This window comes from Dipodomys merriami, unplaced genomic scaffold (assembly GCF_024711535.1).
Source record: "Dipodomys merriami isolate MVZ:Mamm:240054 unplaced genomic scaffold, mDipMer1.0.p SCAF_19, whole genome shotgun sequence".
Classification (NCBI taxonomy): Eukaryota; Metazoa; Chordata; class Mammalia; order Rodentia; family Heteromyidae; genus Dipodomys; species Dipodomys merriami.
The window spans coordinates 32,311,488-32,322,456 of record NW_027203270.1 but is presented as its reverse complement, the minus strand read 5'-3'; positions in this window follow the sequence as shown (position 1 = coordinate 32,322,456).

Sequence of the window (10,969 nt, the reverse complement as noted above, 5' to 3'; positions counted from 1 at the left end):
GGTGTTCTACCCCTTGAACCACATCTCTACTTACGGCTTTTGGCTGGTCAATTGGAGATAAGAGTCCTTACGGACTTTTCTGCCTGAGCTGGTTTAAACCATTATCTTCAGATCTTAGCCTCCTGAGTAGTTATTATTACAGGCATGAGCCACCAATGCCTGGCGACTTTATTGTTTTGCTTTTTAACTTTCATTGCTGATGATTGACACCTGCTATGCACATGCTTAGTACTGCTGAGCCAGACCCACAACTCCCTGAACCTAAAGGTCTTTAAGATACAGTTTCCATTTGGCTTCTAGAAACACTTGACTTTTCCAACAATGACTGCAAAGTTTTTGGAGTCTTTATTTCATGTTAGCTTTGCTTGCAGATCTATCCATTCTTGTCTGTGCCTGTCTTCTTCTTGTAAGACTTTGCTAAATGCTGACATTAACAGCCACAACTTACTTCTGCCTTCCATGTGCCAACAAGGTAACATGAACATAGGTAGGAGATCAACCCATACAGCTCAATTTCTCCACACAGTATATTTCTTGCTCGGTAAAAAGGAAAATGTGGAGGATGAAAGATGGAGACCTCTCTCTGCTGCTCTGTGACCAGAGAGGCCAGGCCTGTACCATGGTCAACACATGGCTTCTAGAGGAGATTTAGATGTCTACATCCACCAGGCAGCCAATGGAAGACACCGGGCTGAGGGCAGGATTGTCCCCGGTAGAGGCAGTTTGGTGTGAAGAGAGTCACAGCCTTGCCGTCTACATTGCTGACAGCTTCCTTGCACTACCTTACAGAGTTGACTAGCTGCAGAAGTGATGGCAGGGCCGGGTACCCGTGGCTCACGCCTGTCATCCTAGCTACTCAGGAGGCTGAGATCTGAAGACCGCGGTTCAAAGTCAGCTCAGGCAGGAAAGTCCGTGAGACTCTTATCTCCAATAAACCACTAGAAAACTGGAAGTGGCACTGTGGCTCAAGTGGTAGAGTGCTCACCTTGAGCTGAAGAGCGCAGGGACAGAGCCCAAGCCCAGAGTTCAAGCCCCACGACCGACCCCGCCCCCCACCAAAAAAAAAAAAAAAAAAAAAGTGATGGCAGGGCTCCCATAGCCTATGCTGGCTACTGATTCTTTTTAGAGAAAAATCTTCTAAACCTCCCCCACCCCCGGAAAGGCCGAGACTGACCACCCTGGGCACAGTGCAAACACTCCATTAATATTGCACTGATGAAAACAGAATGGTAATGGCAGGACCGACACTTGGTTGGACGCAGGAGGGAGAGCAGGACTTGTACCCAGGTCATGGGTCAAGTGCACAAGGATGTAGCGGTTTCCGTGGGTGCCCTGTACCCCAATATCATCCTCTCCATGTGGGAGGATCTGGCCTCAGCCATGTGCTTGCTTTGGCTGGGAGGATGTTCACAGACAGAAACAAGTAGAGGGCTTCTGCCTTTCTGTCTTCAAGGGAGAATATGCCTGGACAAGCCGGCTGGATGAGTAGAGACCTGCAGAAAGGAGGGGAAGAGCATCACTGCCTAGGGAACAGCTACAGCACCGGCCCCCTGGGCAACAGGAAGATGACAGCCATGGGTAGCTGCAGCTAAGTGAGAGGGAACTGAGGTCCACGCGTAGGAGCCAAATCTGGGAGATCCAGGGCCAGCTCAGGAAGGGACCTCAGACCACTGACCTAAAGAAAGCCGGGGCATGGTGGGGTCTGACTTGCCTGGTGGAAGGGCTCCAGCACTTATGGAGGGTGACACCAGGCCAGAGGAAGCAAGTGGATTGGGATGGTGCTGGAAGGTTAGAGCTCAGAGGATGGCCAGCAAGAACAGGCCAAGACTTTTGAGCTGACTCCTAGGGTACACCCAGATGTCCCCAGCTCTCTGTTTCATTGCTCTGGCCTTTCTTTGTTTTTGAAACAATCCACTCTTCCCTGCCACTTGCTGTCACCTTTTGTCCCTTGCTCTTTGCCTGGTTAAATCTCTGTCATTCCATCACCCTTTAAAAGTTCTGAAAGCCAGGAGCCAGTGGCTCATGCTTGTTATCTTAGCTACTCAAGAGGCTGAGATCTGAGGATCATAGTTCAAAGCCAGCTCAGGGCAGAAAAAATTTGGAGACTCTTATCTCCGTAGCCAGCCAAAAGCCAGAAGTAGAGGTGTGGCTCAAGTAGTAGAGCATCATCTTTGAGTGGAAAAAGCCAAGCAAGAGCACAAGGCCCTGAGTTCAAGCATCAGTCCTGGCACACAAAAATAAAACACTGAAGTTCTTCCTGAGACATTCAACCCACCCCCACCCCGTCCCCTTATTGGACTGTCTTTTGTTTCTCTCCATACCCTGTTCTTTCCCATTGAAATAACGTATGTGGTCCTGTTAATTGTTTTCATGTCTGTCTCTGCTGGATCAAGGGAGAGCAAGGCCCGACAGGCCCATGGTCTGTTCTGCTCTTTTAGACCTGTGTAAACGTGGGAAAGCCACAATCACTCCCTCCCATCCCTCCATGGAAAACTAAGTATAAGAACCAACACAATCATCCACTTAAAGCACTCAGCCCAGTGCCTGGCACACTGCTCCCATAAATGTTAGCTATGACGCTAGCCATGGTGGTGGAACTATCTAGAAGCGTTTGGTCTGTTTGGATGATGTCATTGTACTTGGCCAGCTTATAGAGCAGCATCAACAAGCAGCACTCTAGGTATCCGACTGCGTACGCAGAGCAGGTTAGAAACCGCCTCTTGGCAACTGTGAATTCATGGGAAAGTAAGAGAGATGGATGGTGTTTGTTCTTTGGGGTTGCTTAGCAGCAAACACCCATGGCAGGGGGTGGGGTGGATCCAATATAGACTGCAGGCAGGGGCCCTATGGGAGCCCAGGAAAGGCCAACATACATTTCCCTCCAGTCCCTGAAGAGATGACGCGGTCACTCATCCTGGGCTAGTCCTAGGTGAGAACCTAGGACTCTGACATTGCTAGAGGGGCCACTCTGGCACGGGCCCAGCAGCTGAGATCAGCAGAGGCGGGGGTAGGCTGCCCTGAGCACCGCACGACCATTCTTACCAGTCACTCCCTACGGCTCTGTCTCTCAGCCTTCTGGGTTCCTGCCCAATGGACCACCCAATTATTCTTCCAGAGAAGTCTCTTCAGGTGGCAGTTCATCAGAATTGTGTTCTGTTGTGTGCAACCAGGAGCTCTGACTGTCTATCCTCCCAGAAGGGCTGAACACGAACCCTCAGAAACTTCTTCCATGCTGGGTGCTGGTGGCTCAGGCCTGTAATCCTACTCAGGAAGCTAAGATCTGAGGATCACGGTTCAAAGCTAGCCTCAGTGGGAAAGCCTCTTATCTCCAATTCACCACCAGAACATCAGAAGTGGTGCTGTGGTTCGAAGTAATAGAGCACTATTACTTTCAGTAAAAGAGCTCAAGGATAGCACCCAGGCCCAGGCCCAGTTCAAGGCCTACAACTGACAAAAAAAAAAAAAAAAAAAAAGGGAAGGAAGGAAGGAAGGAAGGAAGGAAGGAAGGAAGGAAGGAAGGAAGGAAGGAAGGAAGGAAGGAAGTTTGGTTCTTCTAGCAGCCTTGACTCCACCCTACACTTAGCCAGGAACACAAAACGTCCCTGGGGTGCTACAAGGTGAGTCAGTCTATACTCAGAAAACAGGGCAAAAGGTGTGCCAGGCTAATGTTCAAAACTAGTAGCTTCTTTCCCTGGTGTGTCATACTATCCTGCCCTGGTACAGATGGCAACAAGGGTGTCCCCAGGGCAGGGGTGTTCTAGAAGAAACAGAAACAAAAGGCGCTAGGTCCTAGATATTGAGCATCTAAGTTGAAGCCATTTCTTCAGTAAAAATCCTGACCAGTCCCAGTCATCCTCCTGCCCCCCCCCAGCCCCATTCTCTGGAGGGTACTATAGAACTCAGAGGGGAGAGGGGCAAGATGATACTAAGCTTTCAGAATACCCTACAAGTATCTACATGAGAAACAGATGAGGTGGTGTGGCTTGCCTGGACAGAGGACCCATGACGCCCCTGCTCCCAAGGGTCTCAGGGAAGGGGATGAAAGAAGGTATGTGGCTAGAAGAGGGTGAAGGTCAGGATGAGATAGTGGCAGAGAGGCCACATGGACTGTGGACTCCCTTGGGGAGCGTTGGCAAGTGTGGGCACCAGCAGAGGTGGACACTGGCAGCAATCAATCTGATGTGGCACTACACCAGCCAGGGCTGCCTTGTGGGGTGGGAGGCCATTTGTATGGATGTTGACAGAGGAAATGAAGAGTGCCCAATAGCAGAAGCCCTCACCCTTCCAGCTGGGACTCCAGGGAGAAGGGAGGGCAAAACCCTCGAGAAAGTGTTTTTATGCCACGTGGCATGGAGATGAAATTGGTGCAGATGAAATCGGTTATGGAAAAATTAAGCACTCATATATTTGACTTCATGGCCTATGAAGCTGAGGTCCACTAAAGGGATTCCATCCCCAAGAAACCCTGCCACCACTAATGCCCAAGAAAACAAGGGGCAGAGATGGCCTGGATTGATGCAGTTGCGGACTTTGAAGCCTTGGTAAGGTGATTTGCTTTCATTAGGCACCTGCTGCATGTCATACACCAAAATGAAATATCTCTTTTGACACTTGCTCATCATGGGGAAAATGATTCCCATTTTGCAGATGAGAAAACTGCAGTGTGGTTGTATCCAATCAAGTAGCCAGGACACATCACACGAGGCTGCTTCTCACAAGGCAGCTCCTGTCACTAATGGCAGCTGCAAAGATATGCTTCTTGGATAACCAGGAATGCTGCTCTGGGGCTTTAAACCCGAAGGTGGTGTTGGGAGAGGTGGGAGGTCCCAGAGGGACAAGCTTGATTAAACAGCAGGTCCAGAGGGAATTGAGGACATAGGGCGACCTCTGGTGGACATCAGGAGAACGGCACCTTGGTGGCACTTGTCTGCTCTGCCAATGGCCTCGCGTGGGCAAACGGGGGCGCAAGGGGGCACTCAGAGACAGGCATGGGTTGTGTGTGGAGTTGAAATAGCTCAACCCTGTGACTGCGATTACCACTCATGTGGGAGACCGAGTCTGAGGAAGGGCAGAGAGGAATTGGGAAACAGAACTTTGTTAAGTGGTAACTATGCTTAGTAGAAACATATGGAAGAAATAAGTATAAAAGTTTTTTTTTTTTTTTTTTTTGGGTCCGGTCGTGGGGCCTGAACTCTGGGCCTGGGCACTGTCCCTCAGCTCTTCAGCTCAAGGCTAGTGCTCTACCACTTGAGCCACAGCGCCACTTCCGGCTTTTTTCTTTTTGCTTATGTGGTGCTGAGGAATCGAACCCAGGGCCTTGAGCATGCAAGGCAAGTGCTCTACCACTGAGCCACCTTCCCAGCCCTAGTATAAAAGTTTAAAATAAGCGAAGAACACACAGGTACATCCAATGGAGTCCATGACAAAGACAAAGCTGAATTCAAGTCGGCAAAAAAGTGTTGAGACAATACTGACCTCTTGTTCAACAGTTCAAGAGGGGACAAAAGCCCAGAAGATAGTGTGCAGAAAATGACACAACTACCTAAGTTGAGAGAACAAATGGGGGGGGGGGCGGGGGGAATGGAGAGAATGCTGGAAGAAGTGACACTGATAAAGCTGCACTGAACTCATAAACCTAATTTATGAAATTGTAACCTCTTTGTACAACTACTTAATAATAAATGACAACATACAAATACATGTACATCAAGGCCAAAATATGATTCACAAGACTAAGATTTAAATCATATATCTGATAAGAAAAAAAGAATATGGGTAGGGATTATTATTTTTATTTGCCGTTCTTGGGGCTTGAACTAGGCCTGGGCACTACTGTCCCTGAGCTCTTCAGCTCAAGGCAATCGCTTTACCTCTTGAGCCATGGTGCCACTTCTAGTTTTCTGGTAGTTAACTGGAGATGAGTATCACAGACTTTCCTGCCTGGGCTGTCTTTGAACCTTGATACTCAGATCTCAGCCTCCTGAGTAGCTAGGATTACAGGTGTGAGCCACCAGTGCACGGCTGGGGGGGGGGGGGGGATTTTTTTTTTTTTTAAGTGAAGCTGGGTGACTGAAGCTGGGTGGCTCATGCCTTTAATTCTAGCTACTCAGGAGGCTGAGAAATCCTCAAAACTCTTACCACAAATCGGCAAAAATCCAGAACTGGAGACATGGGTCAAGTGGTAGAGTGCTGAGTGAAAAAGAATAAAAATCACAAAGCCCAGAGTTCAAGTCCCAATACCAACCATTAAAAAAAAAAAATGCTACATTCCACCAGTGGCCAATACAAAGATAAAAGGGCCCACCAAGTGTTCAGCAAAATGAGTGAAAAAGACCCACACCAAGCCCGAATGGCAGTTACTTCTCCAACAAGAACTTCACCTTCTATGCCAACAGGCCCATTTTTAGAATCATTAACATATTTACAACTAGAATTTATGCTATTTGACTTTAAGATTTAAAAATAATGTCCCCCATATAAGAGAAACACGTCTAGTAGCCATGTGAAAAAAAATTAAATGAGGAGCAGGATGATGAACAGACCTGATAGGTGAGGGAAGAGCAAAGGGCCCTTGCGCCCCCAAGTACCAGGCCTTTCTACCCACAGTGCCTCCACTCCTCTGGCCTCACCAGTTTGAGTGAGGTAGTTCAGGACACCCTTTTCATTTTCATGACTTACCATACCCTGCAAAGTCAGACTGGCCGAAGTCCCAGGTCTTTCCATTAGAGGCAAGACTGTGGGCAGGAAGCAGAGGTGGTCATCATGGCTCCTTGTCAGACCTCGAGATGGGGTAGCCAGCCACTGCTGCTCCTCAACTACAGCACTACCCTAATTCTCCTCCAGGCACAGATCCATGCTTGTCAACACATTCAAGTGATAGTCAATCTGACAACACTTATCTAGGTGAGGGCTAAGTCCTGAACCATGTTGCAAAGCAAAACTCAAAGAGTTTACAATGGCTTAGTCCATTGCTGCTCCTTCTTGGGAGACATGTCAGTGCCACTGACCCTCCAAGAGTACAATCCTTTTCTCTCCAGGGATGTGGTAGAAATCACAAGGACCTTCACCCTCTTCCCCATCTCCCCCCACCACCACTGGCACATCAGTTACCCAAATGGTTAACAAGGTATAAAAATTGCTATACAGTGCCCACAGATAATCATGTATTTATTGCACATTTAAACCCTTGGCCAGTCGTAGAGCACTTGTCCTGGCATTCATGAAGATGAGACTGTGGAACTGATCCTCAGACTTGAAAGGGGGAAAAATCATCAGCAAACTATTTGCAGTAGGTCATGGAGGATCCTAGTTCTGTATCTCAGCTAATGAAATCTGCATGCCTACAAACGCTCCATGTTTTACTCATTAATGATTTTTTTAGTTTTTAAAATCATCTTCATTTTGAGAATACTGTTAACAATCTGTAAAATGAGCATTTTTTAACAAACATTTGAGCTTGCTGGTGATTAAAGAATTCAGAATTTCAAAGAAAATAACTTCTTTGAAATTAAACTGCAATGACAAGAGCTGAGTTATCAAAATCCACTAAGAAGTAGTTGTGAACTGGTGATTAAGTTGAAACAAGTGGAGACTTTAGGAAATAACTTGTTTCCTCATTTCCAACTTCTCTGAGCTGAGAAAAAAAAAGTTCAGGATTTAACATAGCTACAATATCCACATCAACACTGTGTGTGTGTGTGTGTGTGTGTGTGTGTGTGTGTGTGTGTGTGTGTGTGTGTGTGTGTGTGTGTGTGTGTGTGTGTGTGTGTGTGTGTGTGTGTGTGTGTGTGTGTGTGTGTGTGTGTGTGTGTGTGTGTGTGTGTGTGTGTGTGTGTGTGTGTGTGTGTGTGTGTGTCAGAGTTTGAACTCAGGGCCTGAGCAGTGTCCCTCAATTTTTTTGCTCAAAGCTACCTAGCACTCTACTCCTTGAGCTATAACTCACTTCTGGCTTTGTTTTGGGGAGTGGGTGGTTAGTTTAACAGTTTCATAAACTTCACTGCTCAGGCAGGGAACCACAATCCTCAAATCTCAACCTCTTGAGTAGCTAGAATTACAGGTATGAGCCACTGGTGCCTGATAAGATAAACTCACTTTGTAGTGTTGTACTCAAGTACCGGCACTCTACCAGAGCTATATCCACGGCTATATCTGGATATTTACAGATAGTATGCGGTATTTATTACCTGAGTAATAACTATGTTCAATGGTCAGGCATAGCAAATACCACTGAACTATTAGGTAAGTGTGAGTTGGGAGACAGGACAAAGGACTGATACTTGGTTACCAAGGCTGTAAACTCAAGGTTGCCTGCCAACACATCCGCTCAAGATTCCTCTACACTAGTCTAGGGGAGCTGTCTAGTTAGACGCTGTGAGCACGCATTAGCTGCTTGCTTACCTAGTTACTCAATGTACTGCCACTTCTTTTCACACACATAGCTCCTAAACCTTAGAAGCATCTCTAAGTGTTATGGATAATATATCTCCCAGCGGACATAAAAGGCTCACTTACAGCTGAGGATTAAAGCGAGGGAAGGGAAACATAGGCATGTGAACCTTTCTTACCCAAAGAGAAAACAAAGTTTCAAAAGGATGAGAGCAAAAATGTGTCCCACTGCACTTCAGGAGCATACTCTATGATCTGAATATAATTTGCTTGGTACTCATCACCTCTTAAGCACATAGCATGGCAGCAATGTGGCTTAGTATCTGCATCACAAGGCTTTCAAGATAGCATGCTACACGGGAGGCATAAATAGGAGAACCAAGGTCTGAGGGCAGCCCAACCAGGCAAAAAGTAAGATTCTATTTGGAAAAATAACTAAAGTAAAAACGGGTTAGAGATGTTGTTCGAGTCGTAGAGCCAGGCATAGGGCCCCGAGTTCAAATCCCAGTACAGACAAAAAAAAAGGCAACAAAAGACAACTCCACTTAGTGCTGGGAGCCAAAGAGGAGATTGTGATGACTAGTGGAGTCAGCTGTTCAGCCACACTTTTTTATTTTTGGTGTCAGTCGTGGGGCTTGGACTCTGGGCCTGGGCACTGTCCCTGAGCTTTTCAGCTCAAGGTGGGTGCTTTACCACTTTAAGCACAGCGCCACTCTCGGTTTTCTGATGGTTAACTGGAGACAAGAGTTTCACAGACCTTCCTGTCTGGGCAGGCTTTGAACCATGATCCTCAGATCTCAACCTCCCGAGTAGCTAGGATTGATTACAGGTATGAGCCACTGGGCCTGGCTTTCCCTTTCAGTATGAGGAAACTTTAGGCAAGGACTCAGATGCTAGAAACTCTATGATGTGAAGATGTTTGTGCGCACCATAACTGGGGGCCTGAACTCAGGGCCTGGGTACTGTCCCTGAGCCTTTGTTCAAAGAGTGTTCTACACTTGAGCCAAAGCTCTACTCTCACTTTTCGGTGATCACACTCAAGGACTTCCTGCCCTGACTATCTCTGAACTGCAATCCTCAGGTCTCCGCCTCCTGAGTAGCTAGGATTAAAGGAGTTGATTGGCATCTGGCCAAACTTAGGTGTGTGTGTGTTTTGCTTGTTTTTCCAGCTGTGGGACCTTAACTCTAGGCCTGGACACTGTCCCTCAGCTTTTCAGCTCAAGGCTAGCACTTTATAGCACTCAATCACTTGAGCCACAGTGCTACTTCTGGCTTTTTTCTGTTTATGTGGTGCTGAGGAATTGAACCTGGGGCCTCATGCATGCAAGGCAAGCACTCTACCATTGAGCCACCTTCCCAGCCAAATTTATGTGGTTTAAATGTTTAGTTGGACAAAAATGGAATTACTTTGAGTGAAAATGGCAGAAGCCACAACGGTGCCATCTAGCAGTTATAGCAAGACCACTGAGGGCACAATGGGTCTACCCTAAGTTAGATGAGCTAACCCACAGCTGTCCTAACATAGCCCACATCTCCACAGCAGGAAAACAAAGTGGCTGCAGATCAAGTTAAATTTGAACTGGGTAGCTGGTGGCTCATGCTGATAGTTCTAAGCCAACTTTGCAGGAAAGCTTGTGAAACTCTTACCTCCAAATAACCACCAAAATGTCAGAAATGGAGTAGTTCAAGTGGCAAGCACCAGCCCTTCATTTTGCCTTGAACAAAACAGCTGGGAGCTCAAGGCCCTGAGTTCAAGCCCCAGTACTGGCATACATAAATACTCAAAAGTTTCAAAAATGTGATTCATTTTCCCCCTCATATATATTGACTGAAAAATCTAATTCCTGCATAAGGTATAATGCCATTGAAATGTTTTAAAGGTGCTTTAAGTGAAATGAACCAGATAGAATGTGATTACATTGCACAACCTATGCAGGTTACAATGAAATATGGAATGGACTGGGGTTATTTAACTCAGCACTTCCCCTTCCCAACCTGTCAATCATTGGAGTTAAGTCAAGGGCACACTAACTCAGTGCAAATAAACCACCAGTTCAGACGTGTCCAAGGTTACCAGAGACATAACACCTCCTGTGTGCAGTGCTCATGTGTGTGCTGACTGCACTCACAGCCAAGCAAACCCTCAGCTCATCCTGATGACTGGAGCCTCATCTAGGGAACTGGGATGTCACAAGGCTTCTGGAACAATGATGAAGACCTTAATCTGTGACCCTTATGTGCCTGTGAATGCTTCCCAAGTTTCAATCCCTTTAGTGTTATCATTGTTTAACACTTCATAGTACCCTATGAGCATTAGAACAGGACCAACAGGAACAAGCTTGAGCAAGAGGAGGCAGAAGAGTTCGGCAGCTTCTTTGTAAAATGGCATGATCTTGAGGGGGAAAGAAAAACTTCTTGGAAGCTGCCTAGAAAGATATCTACCCTTTGCTGGCACCGAAATGAAAACCATGTCAAAATAAAACAAGGTATCTCAAAGAAAACATGTATTTCAAGTCTTGTTTTGTAGCTTTTAAAACTACGATTAAGCTGGCCAACAATGGCGCACACCTGTAATCCTAGCTAC